This window comes from Varroa jacobsoni, unplaced genomic scaffold (genome assembly GCF_002532875.2).
Source record: "Varroa jacobsoni isolate VJ856 unplaced genomic scaffold, vjacob_1.0 scaffold_234, whole genome shotgun sequence".
In the NCBI taxonomy this organism is placed as follows: domain Eukaryota; kingdom Metazoa; phylum Arthropoda; class Arachnida; order Mesostigmata; family Varroidae; genus Varroa; species Varroa jacobsoni.
This window is the reverse complement of record NW_019213136.1, coordinates 307640-331588: the sequence shown is the minus strand read 5'-3', so window position 1 is coordinate 331588 and position 23949 is coordinate 307640. Positions and strand designations below refer to the sequence as shown.

The window sequence follows — 23949 nt, the reverse complement described above, 5'->3', positions numbered from 1 at the left end:
CATTGGCGCATACAGCAGCTTTATTGCAGTTTCCTTTTATCATTGCAGTTGACGCTTCAGTTATTGGTTGTGACTTACGACCTTACCAAAACGTGCGTGACGTAATATCGTTTTATGGTCCTAGTTTCCTTCAACTGCAAGCGTCTGTCACACACAGCGACTATCAAAACGAGCTATTTGACACTCACTATGCCAGGCGTGGGAAGCCACATATGCGTTAAGGCACAGCAGCGTTAGCGGACTGAACGCTTTGCAGTTAGCGGGCACCGTGAGCGTCATGTCTATATATAAGCAGGTTTGCCGGCGCTGTCTTCCTCATCTTCCCTCCAGCAAGAAATAGTCCAAAGCAATGTACGGTCCTAGTCACTTATGCGGTGTTTATCAGGTAAAGAAAAGAGTGCGCTAATGAATGCAGAGGTGTATATCTAGAGATCGACATCGAATTGATGTAGCTCGGTCGGCCAGTGTAGTCAACGCCAAACGGCCGGTGGACAAAATTGATTAGTTACGCGACTCACCGTCCCGAGAAGGGTACGATGTTCCCGCTGAGAGGTGAGATCGCGAGCTCTATTACAAGAAATCGGCAACAGTGAAAAGCGCCCGGATTTTTTTTTTTCAGTTATAATAGGCAGGCGCTGGTGATCCGCCGAAGAGTCGAAGCTGCAATGGCCAAAGTTGCTTGTATGAGAATGATGATTATGTCCACATTGCGAAGCATTTACCGTAGAACGCCACGAGCGACAAAGCCTTTCCAACCGACACCGGTTCCGTAGAGGCACTTATTTTACAGTACAGTATCTGCAGAGGTAGTAGGACTCTGCTCGAGTTGCTAACGTGGAAACGTGAATAAGAGACCGAAGTCTAGCAATCTTTAATTCCAGTAAACAATTGATAAGTTGTGACCTTATTATGGGATACGACGATCGATTCGGCGCAAGCAACTAGAAAAAATTAAGAATGGAAAAAGGCGAAGAAAAATAAGGAATATGAAAAAGATGCTATCTTTTCCCCATTGCGGCCCTAACGAGGATGGGAGGCAATATCGCATAAAATAAGGCAGACTCGAAGAATTTGAACAAGATTCGAATTCTTCGGGAAAAGTGTTAAGTGTAGGCATTATCGCTGGTAGGAAATCGATACTCTAACTGGCTAGTAAACGCTTCCCTGAATTGATTGGGTAATGCCGAGGCAAATCACTTCTTATAATATACGAAAAAAGCTAATTCAGATCCCCCTTTTACGTTAGACACGTGTGTGTACCAACATTTCTATATGTGGTGCAAATAGCCAGAAAGATTCAAAGAAATAAACCTATTTACTAAAAATGATCCGTTATCAGTACTGGATCCCAACGATAACTTAACTCAATTAAACGGATTGTCAATACTTCCTATACCTAAACTGAGCATTGAAACGTTTCGCCTATCTTCGGAGCCAGTGTTTGTATCTCTCTAATCGATTTGCGCAACTACGACGCAATGCAACGCTAAGAAGAAGAGAAGATTGATGACGAATACGCGCATGTTTTCTTCTGCTCTGATGATTCTGTACTTACTTTTATTTAGAAATTTCTACGAGGCAATATTATACTAAGCCAGTAATGTAAGCAGTGATCGAACTATCCATTCATTTCGACCTTCTGGCTTAACCTTTGGCTGGTTCGCAATGTCTCATTAACAAGGAGTTCGATTAAATCTATTTGGAACTCATTTGCATCATTATCATTGTTGGTTGTCAGCCGGATTTCTCTGTTGTTTATAGTCGTATTGAAACTATCATGATTATTACGTGATTTTCGGTACAGGATGAGCGATGAGACAAAGGCAAACGCAGCGTTCTTCTAATACTTGCCGTCGTCGTCGCTGTTGCTACTTCTGTCCCAGGCGTCCGATGTGAAGCCGTCTAAACGCGACCACTGCTCTTCAGCGAGTTCTTAAGCCCGCCTCTTGTTGGCACCATAGCCGCGACCACAGTGACGGCAGTATACCCGTTGTTGGAGAAATGGAAATAACGTTTTCATGGTAGCCAACGACGGCGGCGGCGGCGGCGACGAGTATACCTGTTTATTGATGCAATTTCCTGCGTATTCAAGAGCACCGACGGGGCGGCTGCTAATGGTTTTTTGTTGTTGTCGTCCTTGTTATTGTTGTAGTGGCCTTGTCGTTACCCTTATTGACCGTCAACACATACGTACTTCCAGAGGACTTCTACGATCCTTGTGCATTTGCACCACAGCTATGGTCAGATTTGACGATCGACACCAAGACTCCGCGTATGCTTTGGTGCAGCACCAACCCGCCTGAAGAAAAAAGAAGACTGGACAATAACCGCGTGTAAAAAAATTGCCCTCCAAGCCTCAACCATCCACTGATAGCGAAACGAGTCGTCACCTTTCTATCCGGCTGTCCATAGGGGCGACTGGCAAGCGAACCTTATCCTCCGTGTCTGACTCTGTTCTGGGGGGCTAGTAGCCGGTGTAAGTGTGACGCCTCTCCCCACGTCGCCACCGCCGCTATCACCTTTCCCTTCGCCCCCCAAACCTCAGCTACAAAATCTCCCACGCTTTCACCCTCTGCCTACTCTTTATCGAGCTGCTGCTGCTACTTCTATTGAGCACTATCTTTAAGCTTGGCTAGCGTTACTATGATGCAGGTTCTTGCTGGACCGGATGTAACCTAGCTGCGTTTTTAGCACGCCACAAAGCGCCATTAACACGCAAAAGAGCACAGAATGTGACAACAAGGGACGGCTCTGGCGATGTGCACTACAGTAGCGAAGGCAACCGCTCGAGGACGCCCTCGTTACAAACAAATAGCTTTTCGAGCTGCGTCCTCACTTCGACTGAGTCTCTGGCCACTCAACTTTGAAATATCTATTCACGCACCGCCCAACACAGCACCGTGCATCACTTCGGTGTACCGTGGCCTTATGCTTGAGCGTTTCTGCTTGCTTCGTCTATTTTGCAACTTCCGGTTGTTTCCTTCCGCTTGGACGACGGAACAGTGGAGGACGACAAGCCTGGCTAATGGCGGCTCCGTATAGGCGCTAGCACTGTAAAACACAGAAGGAACCGGTAATAGCTGTTTCTTATTTGTGGTAGTAGCGGTGAAGGCTTAATCATCAGCTACCATTATATCGAATAGAATTCTGTTACGAAAACAAAAGGTCCCTCGTACATAGCTTGCTTGCATTAAAATTAAATTACAGGACGTCAATAGCCACACCTTCTCATTGTGGATGTAAAAATAAAATTCTATTCTTTCTGTTATCACGAGAGAATTAAGTAACTATGTAGTCAACAAAGAGTGCTTATGTCTTGGTAAAACAGCCTGAGATTCACTCGCTTTAGATATTCGGAATTGGCAGACTAATTAAATGTGCTAAATAGAGAACCATTTCTATTTTGCTACAGGCTTCTAGAGATACTTCTAATTAGGCGTAGGTGTCCTGAGAGCAATCACACAGATCGAGGGTAACTACCTGAAGGTACTGGGCATCTGTTACAAGCACCCTTAACTAATTCATTATCTATTGATACAAGACATCGCAGCTTATATATATATAAATTGCTATACTAATTTCACCAACGACCCGCTAGAATATAACACGTTCGAAACGATTCATCATCATTAACATCCTAAAATCAACTCTGTACACCTCAGAACATCCTTCTCTATTGTCATTCATTCATTCATTGATCCAGCCGTCCGTCGACAAGTACTCACACGCTCGCAACCCCATACAGACGCGCGTGGTACAACTATTTGATTTCGACAAACGATAATACGATGTCTGGGTCAGTCGTACCCATATCGAGAGATAATGGTCGAGATGTCTTCAATTGCCGTAATAACGACCGGGACGTCTGGCGACTCTGCCCTGGCCACCGCCGTCCAAATCATCAACGACAACAACACGGTCTGCGATCTGTTTTTACGTCTGGTGAGCTGTCTCGACTGAAGCGCACCACAGGAGGGCATAAACTGTTCACTGGGAGAAGATTATCGTTACGCCAGGAGTAACAGCAGCAGCGGCGGTAGTGACGATTGAAACTCGAGAAAACACGGGTCGAGCCGATATTGGTTGCGGATATTTTCACTTTCCTTCGCGTCGTACATCGTTCCGATGAATGTGACGACCATTTTTGACATTTACATGCATTTATAAATCTATACATACAGACGTATGCTTATACGGCCCAGAATATGACGATAATGATGCAATTAGTGAGCGCGTACAAAAACAAAGAACGTCGCCCGAAACGGACAGATGAATAAGTATCGCAGGTTTACGGCATGTACGACAAAAAAAACGTAGAAATCCGAAGCAGTGCGTTAATCCATTGAACGGCGGCTATGTATCGATGTCGAGCATACGAAGCGCTTAAAAAGTTCACGTATAGATACAGACTTTCTGAGCTTTACCCGTTTGTACACGCTTTTTTTGTGTGTGTGTGTGTGATGCCGAATCGTTGCCGATAGCATCTGATGTTAATTGCTTTTTTTTCGGTACGAAGTACCCTAAAATGGACGCTATTTGAAAAATCGATGCTATATTAAACAATTTGACACAGCTCGAAATATAATATATAGGGTCGTACGAGTGTGTGTATGGTCACCGAACCTAAACACGACCAGCAATCCTATGCCACGATATGTGGAAGAATGAATGATTTTATCACGTTGACGTTTGAGGCAAGTATGGCCATTGTTGAATAAGGTATTACCCAAATTACAGTTCAGCTAGAAGATACTGATGCTAGATAATAAATCTATTCTTAGAACAGTACTATTTACGATGAATAGTCTCAGTGACTGCCCTTTTTCATCTCGACAGCCAACGTGATCTACCCAGCGTAATCATATCCCACGAGCTTCGCCTCACCACCCCCCACCCCGATTTGTGTCCTGAACAGCTATACAAAAATTGTTTTCTGTACTTTTCTGGTTTTCATCGACAAGCGTATCAAACAAAAGCTGGTTTTTCGGTTTTGTCGTTTATCAGTGCCTGTGTTGTCAGACTTTGTCGCAGCTTACATTTCCTGTTTCGAATATATCTAGTGTGTTTGTTTGTCGTCCACGAGAGTGTCTCTTCGTCATTCCGTGTACGTACTATAACGTGCGCTCTTGCGTATCGTCCGAAGCGCGTCTAGTGCAACCTTGCCCCCGGAGCTGCTCCGGTCACTGCCAAGGTCAAGCGACGTGGCCGCTGCCGCCGCGGTTGTTGTGGTCGATGTCGTTACAGGCGAGCGTCACCATCAGAACCGGAGGCAATGGCACCGGTCGGTTTCGGCCGCCAGAGTTATGCAGGTGCCACCACCAGGCAACCACATCGATTGCAGCTTCTGCAACTGTAGTTGTACCCATACTGATACTGGCATTGCTGGCTGTTTATAGTGATGTATAATAACAAACAGCGTCAGGAAAAACACCGGCAAACACAGGTCCATCATGGACCAGCGAGTAGTGTGTGTCTGTTTTCATCTCTCCGATCGCTGTCTGCCTGGCTGTGTATGTATGCTCGTGTGTGTTGGTCTATGTCGGTCCGGGCGTCTGACCAACCCACACACCATAACAACTATTATCACTACCAGCGCCGTTTATCTATCTATTCGTTTACCCAGCTAATCTTCCGTCTAGGATCTGCTGGAACCACCACTGCTGCTGCTGAAGTGGAAATGCCTAAGCCACACAATCGACAATAGACGTCGTCATGTAGCAGCAGTAATCGCAGTAGCGATAGCAATAACAGCTTCATTCGTAATGGTCGCACAATAGTAGCGAAGCGATGCGGACTGAAAAGAAAGCGAAGGTCGATGACGGCCAATGGTCTAAACCATCAGCGATGTCGTCATCACAACGACGGCAGTGCAGCCGTCATCGTCAGTATAATCATAATCATCAGCACCAGCCCCCTCGTCGCTATTATCATCAGTATCAGCGGCGAAGCTAGCCACAGCGTCGCTTTTACCGGCAAACGCAACAACAATAAGAACAGAATCACAGACAAGACCAAACGCGAGCTCAAGCACACCCACGTGGCGCACAAACCAACGACAGTCATCGTTACAAACAAATATATATCGTCCTGCTCATCGGTCGGTTGATTGTATGTGAATGGTGGAATAACAAAAAGCTAAGGGAAACCAGGGGTAGTTGAAGTTGCAAGAGGGTAGCGGCAGGAGGAGCAGGGACATTCTGCCTTCGGCTGGCGGCGAGCGAATGGAACGCTAAGATTTGGACGTGAACACACCGCAGATAGACATGGGTAAACGTCCGACGGAGCACAAGATGCACAGAGGTGGCAAGCCGGTGAACAAGAGCCCCCTCAGAAGTATTTCGATGTTCCGGGAGTGAGCAACAGCAGCGGTGGGTAGTCAGATTTAGCCTTTGCTATTGTTGTTGTTGTTGCGATGCTATTGTCATTGGCCGTGAAGGACGCTGCGGCTTTCGGAAGAACAACAGGAAGCAACAATAACATTACGACTAGAACTGCTAGCCAGAGTTACGGTGGAGATAGATAGCCGTAACAGCGGCAAGCGAGGACGGAAAGATGGTAACGATGGCGAACCGATGCAGAAATTTCCCCAAAGACATCTTAATAGATGTGATACGCAAGCCAAAAAAACCAGAAAAGAGTCAGACAAAAGAATGATCGGTAGAAAAGAACCAACCGATCAATATATATATATATATAGCGCGAGAGAGGAAGGGAGTTGTGAGTGGTACATTTGTTTAAATGTGTTTCATTCAGACAATTTAATGTGGGTAAAAGCTATAGGAAATTACGAGGCTCGTATTAATTAGTATCGTAACGTGGTAAAGTCCAAGTAACAAAGAAAAGAGCGATTCTACGAATTAGGGATGTGAAACAAAAAGAGCTCGAAAGCATCAATATCTGCCGTTCCCGTCTGATTGCGGACGATTTTGGAAAAAATTTTTTAGTCCCTTACATAATATCTCGAACCCAACGGGCCATCAAGAAGTCCATTAGTGAGACTATCCATTAGATTTAGATGTCACGGTCAGTTACCAGGGTCACGTCAGTTTATGGTCATTCTGAACAATATAATATCAGATTATATGTCCGTATCGCATATATTGTGTTTCCATTTGTTCGGCCAGCTAACGCATACAACAACCTTACTAGCTGAAAAATTATGATAACTTAATCAATGCTTCCTATCTATACTCTTTTTTTGGAACTTTACACTCTACTAGTTTTGCTATTCATCCACATTCATATAATAGCGTCAACGGAGTACGGGCTGCCCTTTGCATGACATCATCACTTTCCTCAAATGGGCCTCCATGCAGACCAGGTCGGTACGTTTCGTAGCGGGTTAGGTCACTAGAGGTAATTGCCGTTTCAACGAAATGTCACTCAGCTATGTTATTATGAATCGTTGTCTGCAAATCTGTTAGGCACTGAACATATCCATCACTTTCTTATCCCGACAACCGCGCTCTTTCCAACAGCAATAAAAAAAAAAACCGTAAATAGCGATCAAAATGTAATAATAACTGAATTGACCGCAACCCATATGAAAGCAGCAATATAGAAACAAAAAAAAAACAAAAAAAACTTTAATTGAAAACATAAACATGACAGGGATTTTTTCACAACGAAGCAGTCGTGGCGATGAACTTGCTCCAGTTAGAACGAATAGTTTCTGGGCCAAAAAGTTACCATAATGCTGGCTAAAATACTACTGTAACTCAGCTAAAGCGTGTTTTTATTACACATAATACGGCGGAGAGATTGTAATCTGTCGATTATCTAGCGCGTTAAAATTTCGGTCGAGATCATTATAAAGTAATGGAAAAAAAATACATCAAGAACGCAGTACTCATCGTACGATTTTCGATGAAACACCTCTTGTTTCGTATAAGTTATAGATGTCTTAACTTATGTTACTTAATGCGATTATAGCTACGATTCCCGACCTAAATCACTATGCAAATAATACCTTTTTTTTTTAATCAGTAAATAATACCGGCGCGTTAAAGGACTAACATACGCTACATACGAGAAAGTTCAACGGAATTAGATTTTTGTAGCAGGTCAAAGACCCTAAAAGAAAACTCGAAACGGGCCAAAAAGTCCGAAAGGTGTAGAATGGTGCGACGAGTCTCAGGAAATCTAACCGTTACAACTTATCTGGACGATTCAATTGATTAGTCTTCTTCTCTTTGAAAAGCGACACTTCATTTTCGAAGCAAAACCCAAATGTGTCAAAAATAGCTTTTCGAATTATTGTGATGATTTATCAAGACCTTTTAAATCTAAACTTTATTAAAGGTTTTTTTGGCTGTCTCCTAGAGGTACTCTTTGATTCTTTCGAAAACCACGTGAAACTTAGCCCATCGATTTTGGGAAAAAATTCCTAACGTTAGGGCGAGAGGCTTCACATTGTACAATAGCTAATCTTCACTCAAATTGCGAAAATGACGCACACTCGTTCGCCATGACGAGTCTGTTGTTTTGTCTGAAAATGACTGGCTTTCTTTAGGGCCAAAAATAATAGGTCAAAGTGTGCCTGCTGAAACAAACAGGCCGATAAAGTGTATTTGAACTTGAATGCCTCGTTCTATATATATATATATATATAAAAGAAAAAGTATACATATCTGTAAAAAGCATGTACATAAATAAGTACTACACAATCTGTGGAAACCATTTTTTATATATAGACCCTGTAGAAAGTTCCTTTAGCACCTGCATAATTCACGTTCGGACCCATGTAGTGGGGTCCACTCACGACTTGAGTTGATCTGCCCCGGCGAGTTAGTTGCCCCGCCTCTTTCTTAGCCTTTGGAGGAGATGCGTAGAACATCCTATTGAAAGACCAAGAAAGAGAACGCAGCGCGACTGTCGTTTGGAACAAGATGGCGGGGTGTTCGGGACCGTATGAAACGAGGCTGAAATGCCCCCTTCAGTCTGATCTGTCGCTATTTGGATGCCTAACCATGTCGCGGGTGCATTGGCGAACAAAGTCCAAGAGCAGAAGAAGTCAAAAGCAGTAAGATATGAGAAACGATAAAGTCCAAAAATTACAGGTTTACTTGCTGCTGCTGTCGCTGGACGCTTGAGCGCTCCTCGCTTTTTTCGTACTGAGTTCGTCGTCTTCGCCGTTCTCTGTATGCCTACTCGCGCATGGTCAGACGACATATCCGTGCTCTTTCGCACCAGCAGCACTATTTTGGCCTGTCGATGTCGGAACCGAACGAAGAGTCCGAAAACGCCGAACGAAGAGGCCGCCGTCGCCACTGCGGCAATTGCCGCTATCGCTCGAGGAACTAGTGTCGGTGCAAACGTAAGCGAAACAAAACCTCTTTGTCAACTCAATGACGGGGTTCGACGGACAGGGTCGACTGGTCCTATTTTGAGACTTTTGAAACAGCCGACGTGATCGGTCGCTGCAAGCCGTACTGCTACTACGAATCTGATCATGGGGAGTCGGGGAGTCGTGGCATTTTGCCTTTCGTTTCCAACATCTTATAGTAAAGGGCTACACGGGGCTAAAAAAGGACGAAGAGAGTTGGAGGAATCGTCTGCTACTGAGATTGTTATTAGCCGTTATTCAATCAGACACGTAGGAGGAGAGAAACGGCAAGATAAGTAGCGTTCGATTATAGTGCAATGTTCCATTTTGCTGAACCCCTTACGTAGAGGATAATGGCTGGGTTCCCTTGCCTAGTTGTAGCCTAGTTGCAGTGTGAAGAACTTTAACACTTTTTATAGTCATCGCATGTTGAAAGCATGTGAATATCAGCCGTCGTCAATGCTGTATGCGTATACTAAATGTATAACTAATTAAGTTGCCTGTATAATATGTGCCATTAAACGGGATTGACAATTCGAGAGAACGTACGAAAATAACCACAAACACCAAATGAAGAAATAACTTATGTCTCCAAAGTTCAACCTCATCATTTCCTGTGTGATTAGATGTACTGTGTTGTTTTCGTACCTAATTTGTAGCCTAACTTTGAAGACTGATTAGGCCCATTTCAAAAATGTCTATACTATATACTTATGAAACATTTGTTAACGCTCCGAAATCTTTTTCGGCGAAAACTTGAACTTCTTTGTTTAAACTGTTAACAGATCTTAGCGATTGGCCAGTAAGGTCATTAGCTTGCCGATTCATTAGTGTTGCTAACACATACTGCAGCAGAACTAGTTGGTACTCATATCAACGGATATTGTTATTAGTAAACGAGTGTACCCATTCAACCACCGTTATAATAGGAATCACCGTCGGAAAATATAGATATAGTTACATACTGGCACAATAACAGGGGTTGTAATAAAAATGTACAATATACCTCTATACAATATGAGAGTGACATCTTCTTACCGCAGTAGACAATTGCCGTTTTATGGCAATATTCGTCTATATTTTTGTAAGAAGATCTCAATCAGCCTTTTTTTGCGCAACAATGCTCCGATGGACTGGAGGTGAGATGTGGAATTCGATTGAGAACTCTGATAAATGGACAGCCAGACAGATAGTAAAACAGACCGACAATCTCTTGAATTCTGTAGATGACGAGGACGACCAGGACAACGACTCACGGCTAGCAGAAGGGACACTGGAAACATAGGTCAGACGCCGAAAAACAATTAACACCAGTTTCTATTATGTCGTTGTTAACTAAGTTCGCTATCGCAGGTATTCCTAGCAGGTACGACACCGGCAGGCGTCTGTCGGTGCCGTACCAGGGCACTGGGCGACAACGGCGGCTACAATGGCGACTTTACGCATGTGTTCGCGTGGACCGATGCCAGACTTAACCGCACCTTACTTTGCTCCTTATAGTTTCTGCCGTTTTAGTTCAAGGTAAGGGAGCAGGTTCTGATGATGCGGTGCACCTATGCTGCTATTCGATAACCATTATTTTCACCCAGACCATAATTGATGCCGGCCCTTACGGCCTTCGCTCTCGGCCATTGCTATAGCTAGAACCTCTACTTCTGTTTCTGTTCCATTTGGTATAGCAAAGGAACCAGAAAATGTCGAGGCGAAGACGCCGACAGGCAGGAGGAACGCGGGGTGGTGTCGATCTTCCGATTGAATCAACAAGAATGACCCATTGAAGCGTTTTTGCGGCAATGCTATAGAGTGTTTCAGTGACTGGCATGTTCGTCATTATTGGCTGCGGCCAGGAACAACAGTGGAATCAGTAGTAGCTGCACCGCTTGTTACTGCTTCTCTAATTAATTTACACTCAATAACCAGGCAATAAATGAAGGGAGACGATGAGACAATGGTACGGGCTAGCTTCTTCATAAACAATCTACTGTTCAGTATTTTTGTTGCGTAATTATAGTTTCTGTAAATGTAAATAAACCAAATTACGCTAAAACAACCGCACGCACTAGGATCTACTCATGATCACAAATCGTTTACTATAATGCAGAAAAGAAATTGAAAGAACTAACCGTCTGATGATACCCCGTACCGCTTTAGCTCAGCTTGAGAGACAACGCAATGATGAAGCTAGAAAGACTGTGTTGCAAATAGACGTTCGTATGGGCACCGCTTGCAAAAAAACTTTCTTTATTCACGTAAATTGTATACTGTGTGACGTTGTCCACGCTTACGATGGCTGTTCTGTTGACCAGCTTCAAGAGATGCCTGCTTTTTCATGCAAGAAACGGGCTTTTCGGATGGTAAAGCCAGTAGGCTAATATATGCTTGGATTTCAATACTAACTGGAATAGACTCGCACTATGATCACATGGAGCTTTTTCTCGTTTTCGATAAACAAAGCCAGGGGAAGTGTCATGAGCCAGCGATTCGTTAGAGTGTAACTTCACCGATTTTTAGGTAACTGAAAAGCCACAGGTATGATTAAAAGCAATAGGCAGTCTACGATGTCATCGCAATTTTACGGACTAAATCTTGTTGGATATTTACTGCGCATCGCGTAATCGCTCCCTATATTGAATCGTATTACTGGCGAAGAAGATTCCTCCTTGTCAAATTCGCTGGGACTGCGGTAAAAGACGACGGCGTCCCGGAAAATCGCGCAGTCAGCGGTCCAATACAACTAGCGAAGAGAACGATATCTGAGAACGGCCGTGTGCAGTGACGCTATTGGCAAAATATGGGTTGCAGCGGCACTGCAATCGCTCGGCTGGATTTCGTCGCGTGAATCCCATTTACCAACTGTCCCTAAGCGCTGTACATGAACAAGTAAGCAATAGCAGAAAGCGTCTGCTATGGTGTCGTTTAGTAAATAGTGCAGTGCACACATAAATGTGTGTGTTTACAGAGGTTGAGATAATTTCAAAAACGGCAGGACAGATTTGGAAGGAGTGAGCCGTACGTGGTTTGTTTTCACGTGCGAGCATGAATACATTGGGTAGGCCAAATGGGGTGTGTGGGAGGGTGCAAAGTCGTCTCTCGTGGACGGCGACGTCTGGATGACGGTTGTCGACTGATTGTTGCTTGATTAGCCGAAGTATGTATGGGGAACGAACGTGGAGTTTGTATGCAAAGAGCCGGTTCAAGAAGTAAGAGACGGATGGGGGGGGGGGGGGGTAATCATCAGTATGTCAACACAGACACGACAATTCGTTCTGGCGTCATTTCGTTGCTTTGATGGACTAAACAAGCCTTTGCGAACAAGAGGTTGGCGCCAAAAGTCTTCAAAAGACGAAAGACAGTGGCGTCGGGTGCTGTGTGTTTATATATGATAATTTGGCATTAAATCATTTTTACGTCTCATTAATATTTCATTTTCAGCTGCAGTATTTCGCAACTATAATGAAATCTATAATTTAATATCGATGACATTTCTATGAACGTTCATAAATAAGGTTGTTTTCAAAGATTGATGAATAAAATGTTTACCGTAAATCGAACTATATTGTTCTAACGTCGTATTAGTTTCAAATCTTGAAGGGACCAAAATATTCGGCTATAGATACGCAGTATAACAAGTTTATATCGTAGTTAAACGCTGGCCAGTACACTACTTATATGTATATGTTGCCCTTACTTTCCCTATGATAATTGAGCTAAACACAACAACAAATTCTGTTTTTTAGAGAGGAATCAATATGATGTTGTATGGTCGGAACGATCGTTCGCAATGCCAATTGCAAAAAAAAAAAAAGAAAAAAAGGGTAGAAGATGAGAAACACACTGCAATTTTCTGTGGTTACAGATAACAGTTATAGCCACACTCAGATGGCGACTTATAATAGAGAAAACAGATTCGAAGTTAATTTACTTAATATTAACAATAGGCTCTACTGTATTGTAGACGAATAAATGACGGCCAAATGAAGTCGTAACATAATTCAGCTGTATTACGACAATATGTCGAAGTGAGCTTTACCTACTTCATGGCAGCTTCGCTGAGGAAGTAACGCGTTGCATGGTGCATTCGTTTGAAACACGCGGCCTTCTATGGGAAGACGTATAGGAGATACCAGAGGCTACGGCCTACTTGGTTTTGCCAGTTACGTACGTACCTAATCCATATTCGGCTGCAATAAGGTTCAACTGCTCGTTGTTACTACGGGGACAACTCGAAGCAGGATGCCTTACATTATCCGGTTAAACGGTCTGTTACTTTAGCGAAACGGCAGAGAAGGACAAGGTATATATGACGTGTGGTAAACGTTCGAAACTCTTGCTGAGCCAAAGGCTTCACCGCCGTTATCGCCACCTTCAGATGACACACAAATATGTTTCAGAAAATCTGTACCGCTCAGATCCAACGAAGCATAATTGTATAATAGGTTGCTTCTTTGTTTAGATTTGATGTTGGAAATATTGCGACGATGTTCTTACAATGCAGTAGATGAAAACCCCTGTCCATTGTATAGTCACATAATGGCGTTCTTGCGGAGCTGCGCCCCCATCGTCTATGACTATGACCCTGATTACTGAAACTATATATCCTATATATTGTTTTGTGAATTACGCGTATTATATAATACTGTACAATTGTATAGTGCCTTGGAACTATTCCCGTACACGTTAAGATCGTTGCTTTTGGAGAATAAAGGAAAAAAGTGATCCCAGAAGTGCGTTGTTCGCATTGCCGTAATAGTGTGAGTAACGCGCGAGATATAACATGCCCTCTGTCTCAGTCATCGGGTCAAGGTCGTATCGATGAGTAACTCGATGGTATCGATATGTAGGCAGTAGTTGAATTGCCCCTATTCGCATATCTGCTATTTGATGGAACACAGACTTTAGAAGCGCAGCATCCAAAGGCTCAATACAACGAGATCAAGATCAAGCAGCGTTACGTAGAGAAGACAGCGCAATGAGCTACCTATGATTGAGTGGGGCAATTTCTTTTACAGAAGGCGTATGTATTTCTGAAAGTCATCCATAGAATTTTAGTCTATGATATTGTATGCAGTTACAACGAAATTCCACAAGATCACACAAAAGGCGAACATATATATATATATATATCACATATAGTTCTAACTATACTATATAACTCAAAACACATTTATGGGAATGAAAAGTTATTTCTCTTAGAACTTTAATTCTAGGTAGTACTAGGGCGTTTTGCCTATGCTACTTGCTTGGGTATTAAGCCTTGAGGGATCGGATCTGTACATCTCGCAGAAAACGGATCACTGAATCCGTTAAGACGGGGTTCGTGACAGGTCGCATTATGGACTATGCTTGCTGGGCACGCGCGTTTAGCGGGGTGTATCTAGGTGTTAGTTTCGCCGCGGGTCCGATATGCTTCTTAGCGGTACCGGGTTCGTCTCATATTATATGCTTATGATTATAAATCGAGAAAATATATAGAATTTGTGTACAAGAGCAGTTACCTACTGACGTATCTAAGGCGCAGTATTGTCATACGTTTATGTCAATACGCAGATGTCCGTCACGGGGGTAAGCTCCGTGGGCGTAGATAGTACAGATGTAGAACACGCTTACCATGCAGGTACCCGGGTTCGATTCTCGGCTGACGCATGTACTGTTTGAACAATTCTTCAGCTCTTTGGCAATGTTATTGAAATTGAGACCTAGCGCAATGATCGAACGTAAACAACGAAAAATGAACGTTCTATCATGGTAGTTCTTACATGAAGTGACCTAATGCTGGCGTCGTAAGATCGTGCGTGTCCCATTAGCACTTCGTAACGCAGAGAAGACATCGACTATCAGCGCTCAGTCGACGTAGGATGATACAGCGCTCAAAAATGAAACACCGTTCTTTGCCGTTGAAAACCGAAAATGATTGCTGTTCACGACCACCAAATATCCGCCGACGTCACACAGAATGAATTTCGTAACGTATGGAACTGGCAAGTTGTCGAGACAGACTACAGTTCTGATCGAGTAATAATACTACACGAAGTAAACTTTAAGAGCTGAGAACCTTAACTCCACACTGGCGTTTCAACAACTCAAAGTTTCAATAAATGCGTGTTTATATGTATATATTCGGAATCAGTGGTAAGAATTTCAGCAGCATTTGTGTACTACGAGGGTCAAGTAAAACATTGACCAAAATCGATGATAACCGAAATCATGGCACCTTCTATGCGGCCGCAAGGTCGGTCGACCTGCAGCAAGGAAATGTTGCAGCTGCCTACGGTTTCCCATGACGCGTTTTTCCCCTAATCCATCATCGCTTCTTCTTATGCGCTTTTTCGCGTTTACTCGAATCAGCCAACAATTTCTATCAGAACCACAGTTCATCTACTGCCAAATAGACCATTAGATACGATCGTCGAACGAGCGGGCCACTTTTGGACGGACGCGGTGCATATCGCAGCCCCTCCGCGAATATGACAGCAGAAATTAGCATTATTAATGTTAAAACAAGCCATTGAGTCACACTGCAGAAAACTCTCCTCAAAAGGTGTACGCGCACGTACAGATCTGCGGATTTCGTTGCGCGTGCTGCCGGCTGCGGCGGCAATAGCTACTTCAGCTCCGGGACATCTCAGTCTAGTCGCGACTGTCCACGGTTCTTATCGACAGTAACAGGAACTCAGAGCCTTAACAGCGGTAGAAACATCAGTTGTACCAGCTGTCATAGCCGGCAAGTAGCGACGGCTGCAGGCGGAGTACCGGCGACACCGGCAACAGCCGCATTAGTTGCAACGCCAAAACAACGAGAATTTGTGGGCATCTGTCATCATTCAAAACTGGCATACCGCCAGTAAAGTAACTCTGTCCCGTCACTCACCAGCCGCCCGTTCGATACCAGAGTTAAGTGTCGTCGTGGCCATCACCAGCGAATCGACTAAAGGACTAAAGAACTAGAATCGCGCAATACCTCCACTCCTGTCTTGGCGTAACTATGTATATTTGCTAGATAAAATGCTTTTGATTTTTAGGTCCATTTAATTCTACCGTTGCTCCTACTGAACGGCTGAACATACTAACGGTTTTAGTTTTACGTTCGGCACCACCTTAGCGAGGCCTTGCTTTATTAAGCTGGTCCTACCGCCAGCGCCAGTTCTGTCGTTACTATAGCGATTAGTTTTTGTATGTTGCAAACACAACGACCGCCACAGCACGTCTACGTAGATCTAAACCGAGATCATGTACTGCCTTACAGGTATGCATACGTGGCAACAAACCACCGAACCAGCCTGCCGATAGTTAGGCACACTCTCTCAGAAACGGCGCTACGGCATTAGCGATGCTAGGATTGGTCGCCGCCATGTTGTCGTGGCGATAACAGCCTTGGATTGGCATCGAGAACGTTGCTAGCCTCTTTTACTGCTGTTACCATGACGATCAGCAACTGTACCCGCGTTGCTTGTTGTGTGGCGGTCGCGCAGCTACAACGGCCGAGTTCGCGGCCGGTGCTACTAGTTCATCGGTTTCGTTTTACCGCGTTGATGCAAATGATGTTGTTCCTACTCGTGTATTTATTGCAAGACCGCGGTCGTATGGCTTGCTTTCGCTGTTGCTGATCGTGATGACGGTGCTGCTATAGATAGAGGAGATTTTTGGCGACGGCCTGCGAGGCAGGGGCCAGTAACGTACTGGTTGTAGCCTGCCGGCACAGGCCGCTACTGCGGCGGGTGACGGCTTGTGCCTATTCAGTCGCAGGTGACCCCTAAATCGTCGTCGTCAACAACAACAACAGGGATACAATAAGCATATTTGAGTGTTCGTGTTACGAGCTTGGTATGGAATTGTTTATGAGAGGGGATGCCAACAAAGGACATGTTAAAAATGACAAATAGCCTCGAACGAAAAATGTTTCACTTTGTTTTTGTCCTGCTCTCCCCTGTGGACGTTGAATGGTGCAAAGCAACACAAATACGCTTTACTTTTGATTCTTCCGTATTTCGTTCTCTCAAGTTGCGTCATAGCTAAGTGTAGATATGCGCGTGTCCTGTCTCTAGACGAGTTAGAGTCGTTTCGAAAAGAATCAGTAAATATCATATAACGACATTCACGAGTACATACCAGGTAAAAACGTACTATAAATTATACCGAGCATATTAGTTGTATCTGTATATAACCTGATTTCAGTGGAACTTTTAACCGTGTTAGAGTTTATTGCAGTCTTTAATATCTAGCTGAACGAGCTGCTATATATATACACCAACTTCAGATTTCGTAATGCGATCATTTCCAGTCGCCATAACTCGCTGTCTCTCTAAGTTACTCGCTAAGTTTTTAGAAGGTTTTTGATAAAATCCACGAGGTATATCTTAGCAGTAAGACCGCCTCAGACGATTCAAGCAAAGCAGTGCTTCATCTGAGGTCGATCGTTCTGCGGGCCACCTCTAGTTACTAGCACTGAATTAATAATCATAATATATATCGTTCCTCATAATCATAATATCTACGACGTATTGCTCACGCTTATATTCTAGATATTGTTGTTATTACGGTAGTGAACTCAAAAAATATCTTATTCAGCAAGATAGCAATTTTACTAATGACTGAACGCCACATTTGCCATGTATGAATAGGCAACGACAAAATAATTTCCGTTTTGCGTCTTTTTTTTTTTTGCTAAAAAGTCCTCCAAGTATTCTGCCATAGTAGACAAAGGTAGGTGGATAATAGAACAGAAGAGATGGTCCCACTTGTCGCATGTCTGGGGGTAATTCAGACCAAAAGTCAAAAGCGTCAACTGTGTAGCGTCGCGCAGACTTCCCCGCAGCAAATGCGATTTAGTGCCAGTATTATTAGCAACAATCTAGACGGTATTTACTTGGTGTAGCAACATCCAGACATATTTTGACTGACTGTCTTCAATAAAAAGAAAAGAGTGGTGTCCCCTTATATTCGTTCAACAGTTAAGCTCATGATGGATCTCTTTTTTTGTTTGAACACTTCGGTTTGCCTGTAGGCAAACTAAAATCTGTTACAGTTGACCCGTTCCTCAGTTCTAGATCCAATAGGGGTTAGAGCGAGTGAAGGGAGAAGCACCCAAGTGAGTATTTAACTCTGTGACGCACAACGATTTCTGCGTTGCGTAGCAGGACATACAACAATCAGCCGGTTTGCCGTAACGTTCAGTGAATGCAACTAGGCAATATGACGACGTCTGTCGATATCTCATATAGACCATGTTGGTTATTGAAGCTCGTACGGGTCAGGCAACTGGAGAACGTTTATAACTCGTTAATGTAATGTAACTCGCTCGTGAAAACAGCGCATCTTTGCCCTGCTACTTTTTTCTAGTTATTTTTCTTTTGAAACCCAGTGCTTTTATTTGTATTTTTACGATTCACAAAAAGTAATAATGATTCGACTAACCTTTCTTATTTACAACGACAAAAAAAAATGGTTAAATCGGTTACCGTATTGTTCTGTGTAGATGAGGACAGAAAAATCATTCGCTATCTAAGAATCAGCCATAGAGCATTTATAGATAGGAGAAGATTCTTGTGATGAGCAAGATATGTAAGATAGACGAGTCGAAGAGGATATTTGTAATTTTTTAACAATAGTCGACCAGCAGTCAACTTAATCCGATAATGTAGGAACCGATATCTGTCGTTTCAACAATGTTGCGTTAATGATCAATATGGCTAATTAATCATGAATGGCTCAGTATTACGGCTAGTCTTCGGAAGACCATCACCAAGTGATTCTTCCATATCTACTATATGGTAAAAGTATCACAATAGTTGAAGGCCACTGGCTACAGATTTCGCCAAAAGTAATTTTTAGGTGTAATGCTGCACAATGTCAAAAGCTGTCTTCTCCAGTGACTTATCTGATAGTTAGCAGTCATGTTATCCATGCTAGAATATGTTCGGCGTGTATGCTACTTCTAACACTTTGCGTTATTCTTTTGTCACTATCTCCTTGTGTCAGCGCCGCTGCTCGTTTCCATCGTGTCCTCCTTGACGTTGACCCTTTTCGGTAGCTGCCGTTGAGTCGTCCTGAAAAAAACCCGAGCTGACACCAAGAGAGCTGACGGAGACTGGCCCGCCCGCATGTTCCGATTTCTCTTCAGACGCACGCCAATGCACAGCGTCATAGCATTCGTCGCTGCTGTTGCTGCTGTCTCGAACTTGCTGAGTGTCCAGTTCCCGGCTTACCTGCCAATCCCGACTACTACAAAATTGCAGGGTCTCAAAATTCATCACCGGCGCCACAAGGTTCAAGGGGCGAGCTATACCGCAAAGGTTCAGGCACAGTCGAAGTAGCTGAAGCATCAGCAGAAGCAGCCGCGATTGCTTCAGAAAAAATAGAAGCAGGCTAAAAGAGAAATGCAGCCACTGCAGAAACGGGGCGATATATACGTGAAGAAAAAGTTTGCCGTGAGCGACACCGAGCCTATTCTTCAGTCAGTTAGTCAGCTAGCTACCCAGCTAAGTTCAATGTAGAAATTGTCAGTCTTTGAACTCTGGACTCCTCGTCGTCGTCGTCATCATCGTCGTCGTCGTCTCCGCCGCCGCCGCAGCCGTCGCCGTCGCTGCCGTCGGATCGCTGGTGCCTCCGAGAGGCACCATCACCAGCCGAACAACATGGTGGTGCTGCGGCGGTTGTGGATTAGTTGTGGTACTGATGCCAGTGACAGGAAAGCAGTTAATCGAAGAACGGGAAATCGTTAATGCTGTTCCTCCTGCTGCTGCAACCTGTCTGAGCGCGTTGGTGACAGCACCACATGGGGTCAGATCTCTTTCCCGGCTTCTCTTCGCTCCGTGCCCCCAACCTCTCTACATGCCAAGAGGTGCTAGACACATCCACGTCAAATCGCTATATCAGGGCATTCCGAAAGGCAGTACCGGCAGAGACAGCATCAGTAACAACAGCACGATCACGCACGATTTATATACTATACATATGTATGCATGTATGCAACACATGCGAAGCTGCATGCATCGCGCTAATGCATATATGAGAGCTTCATATGAAACTCACCCGGGTACGCAAAGAGGAATCGGTGAGGGCGAATTTGTTCGAATCCGAAGAATATCTGAGTCTTTTCTGTTCTGTCGCCATCGCCTCCTACTCCTTCTCCAAACCGCCTTCGTTCAAGAGTACTCGGACATGAAAAAAGTCGGAGAAGTAAGGACCACATCACGACGACCCAGACGATCAAGACGAAGGTCATCTTCGACCAGAATCGCCGTCGTATTTTTACTTCAGAGCAACGACGTCTCAAGAAGAAGCGACTCTTTCAGGCAATGATCTTTTAAACAGCCGCAGCCGTAAGACTCGTCTTCGTTGTTGCATAGATGGTCTCCCTGTTTTCTTCGTGAAGACCGTCTCGATCGTCTATTCTTCATCACCCCAGGCATCCACAGACACGGCAACCACGCGAGTTCCTCCGCCTTCTTCAGCTTACCGCAGTTCCTTCGGCGAATAGATCGAAAAGTGTACGTCGTAGTCAATCCACGGGTAATGTGACCCGTTATTCCTGCCTGACAATCAGTGGTTCATTATTTGTACCATGCGCCTTTGCGTTTTAGTCAAACCCCAGGAAACACAATGACAGGTAATGTTCCTACAGCGGCTGTTTTAATTAATGTGGAACAACTTCCTTTGGGATACGTCTATGATCCTGGCGTGTAAGCACTTCGTCGCGCTAGACGTACCGCTGGCAATAAGCCTCTTATTTAAATTGTTAGGGCGCTATGAGGAAATCGTCACTTCTAACGGATTCAATGTTCGAACAATGCCAATCTGTCGCGACTATCGTTTCATGTCAGCTAATAGCAGTCGCTAATTAAACCACGTACAGATTGGAAAAATAACTGGTCCTTCGACTCAACACGAGATTCTGTTTTCAATATCATATATATCCTAATTTGTCGCGACTAAGGGCGTTAACACACACCTAGACATTGAATGCAGAAAAGGATCCTCTTTGAATGAATCTCCGTCTGAAAATATTATATAAGGATACACGGGTTACTAACAATTACGTTCTATGGTATTGGCCCTGAAAAGTATTGGATAGTTGATTTATCCTGACTCCAGTAGATAGTAATCCAGAGTTAGATAGAAGTGCGTCTGACTAGGAGAAGGCTCGGGAACGAGGGTCTATATATTTGAAGTCCACACATCCGCTGCATGATCGAGTGCTTCAATCACAAATGCTTGTGCAAGGAAAAAAACAACAGTCTTAATGCTGTATCTTAGTCCGAGGGCTCAATTGACTGAAAATGTTTTTCATTAAATATAAGACAAGAGGTCATTGGCTTTCTATGAGGGCTGGTGAGGCATAATAGGCAGACAAAATAGGATAGAAAAAAAGTCGTCGTTGCATAATTGAACGCTCTTTTGTAACGTATAGTTGACGACGGACTGATATTATACACGTATGCGATCGAGTAGCTATAATTTCTATTTGTATGTGTTCAGATGGACAATTGGATAAAAGAAGCTTCAACCTTGTTTCGTAATACTGTCTATGGGCCCTAATTTACATTGGGAAAATGTGTATAGCTGAGCTTAGTATGAACTAGAAAACCAATTTTTAACTGGTCTCTTTTAGTGACCACGCTTGCTGTCCATTTCTAATGTGTAATTACGATCAAAGAAAGGTCATTATTTTAGCACCGTGTCCTAAAAGGATGCATAAACAGTGTGATTTCGTTATATAGTTCGCATATATGATCTTTGCGAAAGTTTTGCCGTATATGTTACAATGACGAGACGGAAAAATCAACTTTTCAAGGAAGTTACCTTCGGTGACAACGAAGTGATATTGTTAAAATAGCTACACGGATCGATTTCTTTCGCAGATGGATAATTTCTCGATGAAGTTACATCTGTGAATACAATTCAGGTTTTTTTTTTTGTTTTTTTTGTTTTTGGTACTACTCAGTTAGAAAAGTGCGCCGTAGATTTTAGCGCAAGATCAATATTCTTGCTAATTACTGTTAGGTAAGTTCAGCAAAGATGAAAAATACGTCGTTTAGATTGAATGTATTAATAAAAGATTGCATGTACATCTAGTCACAACAAGAAGAACTTTTAATTTCTAAGTCTTGAAATCTTCATTATTAGGTTCATAAAATGGACGCTCCTTTCGAATATTTTAGTTGTTCTTATTAAGTTATTGCAACAGTCGCTATGCATGGTACAAACGCATATTTTTTAGAAGAGAACGTGCTATTTGGTAATGGTAAATTATCCTGGCCATTTTAGAATACTCGCCATGTCCATTTTCTTTGTCTGGCTAGAAATGGTAGCGAGAGTACACAACACTGCTCGAACTAAGATTGCTATTATAGTTTGAAAATTTAAATATTTTCCGGATGTCCTTCGAGCCAGCAAGAACGCCGACATCCATGCGGGGTATCTACCGTTACCAAACAGTACGGTTAGATGCCATCATATTATGAGGTTGAACGTGTTTTTTGGCCATATAGCCAAACTGGTGGCTACCAAGCAGCGCCAGCAGCAGCAGTGATGGCAGACTCGAAGCGCTTAACCTTGTACGCTTGCGAAACAGATGTTACGTAGAGAAGAACCGAAAATATATATTGTACCCTGAATTACTGCATATAGTTCCAATGATAAACCTGTAACAAATCATATTGGGCAGCTAGTACGATACAATTTGGTTGACAAGACCATATGTGTGGGGTCAACGGGTGTTTCCGAGACTTTCATCCCCGGCATGCGTTTATGTGCAGTTCGAACACGAATAAAACAATCTCTTGACTTACTAAAACATTCGTTCTTTTAAAAAGAAACAATTGAATAAAAAATTGGCTGTTTCCTTTAATATGGGTACCAATATGGGAACGTGGCCTGCTTGCCCATGAGCGTGCGGCGTTAGGTAATCGTGCAGAAAAAAGTAAGTTATAAGGTTCTTGTCGACATAATTCCCCAAGGTACCTGTGTGAAACCTTTTTGAGTCATGGCATACAGTTACGTCTTCTGCAACAGTCGCACCATTCTTTGATTAGCGTACTTGTGGTGTACCAGATTGATCCTCCTATCCAAACACCAAACGGTGTCTCTCTCTCTCCTCTCTCTCTCTCTCTCCCTATATATATATATATATATATATATATATATATATATATATATATACTGCATAACGTCTTACGCCTTCAGCAACGACGAATTCAGCTTCGGAAGCCACAGTCGTCAGTTGGAAGCAGAACGCGTGAGACCTACGGCGATTGATCAACTCTCGCAAAAAAATGAATGCTCGATTTCGTCCCCTGCTATTGCCACTGCTGCTGCTGCTGCGCTATGAAATGGTGACCAGTCGCAACCCGCGTCCATAAATGATTTTACGGTGTACGGCTTTTGAAGACTTTGCATGCACCCCACATAAGCACATAAATGTATATATGGCCACATATATTGATGACGAAACGGCAGTTAGGGACTGTTGGGCCAAGGAATGCCTAGTGGGCATTCCCTTTTGTCTCTACTTGTTCTATACTTTTTCCTGCGTCGCCATCCGTTGCCACATCTCTGCTAGCTTCATGCACAGTCTCCGTTCGTTTCCCTTCTTCACTTTTTTTGCCTTGCTCCAATTTCTTTACTTT

At 43.5% G+C, this 23949-nt stretch overlaps 2 long non-coding RNA genes across 2 annotated transcripts in view; one reads left to right on the top strand and one right to left on the bottom strand.

Moving 5' to 3' along the window:
* Positions 1–1520: 1520 nt before the first annotated feature.
* The window catches only part of LOC111273891 (uncharacterized), a 49068-nt gene continuing 26639 nt past the window's right edge, over positions 1521–23949 (bottom strand). The window contains exon 2 of the long non-coding RNA XR_002688096.2: positions 1521–3051. This is a non-coding gene — a long non-coding RNA (uncharacterized LOC111273891). The remainder of the gene's footprint in view (positions 3052–23949) is intronic.
* Positions 16673–22411, top strand: LOC111273892 (uncharacterized). Its single transcript, XR_002688097.2, has 2 exons — positions 16673–17434; positions 19301–22411. It is a non-coding gene; the product is annotated as an uncharacterized LOC111273892 (long non-coding RNA).